Below are 234 nucleotides of genomic sequence, written 5' to 3'. Positions count from 1 at the left end.
GCTGCTGCTGCTGCTGCTGCTGCTGCAGTAGTTGTTGCAGTGGCAGCAGCAGCAGCAGCAGTAGCAGCAGCAGCAGCAGCAACTAAACGCTGCAGCTAAACAAATACACAAAAGACACTATCAAAAAGATATTCAGCAGCAGCAGCTGCAGCAGCAGCAGCTGTTGCTGCTGCTGCATTTCTGTTTTCGTTTTTTCTCTCCCTGTAAATAAAAACAAATAAATAAATAAATATA

This window comes from Eimeria mitis, genomic scaffold (genome assembly GCF_000499745.2).
Source record: "Eimeria mitis Houghton genomic scaffold, Emh_scaff710, whole genome shotgun sequence".
Lineage (NCBI taxonomy): Eukaryota > Apicomplexa > Conoidasida > Eucoccidiorida > Eimeriidae > Eimeria > Eimeria mitis.
Note: the sequence above shows the minus strand (reverse complement) of the source record.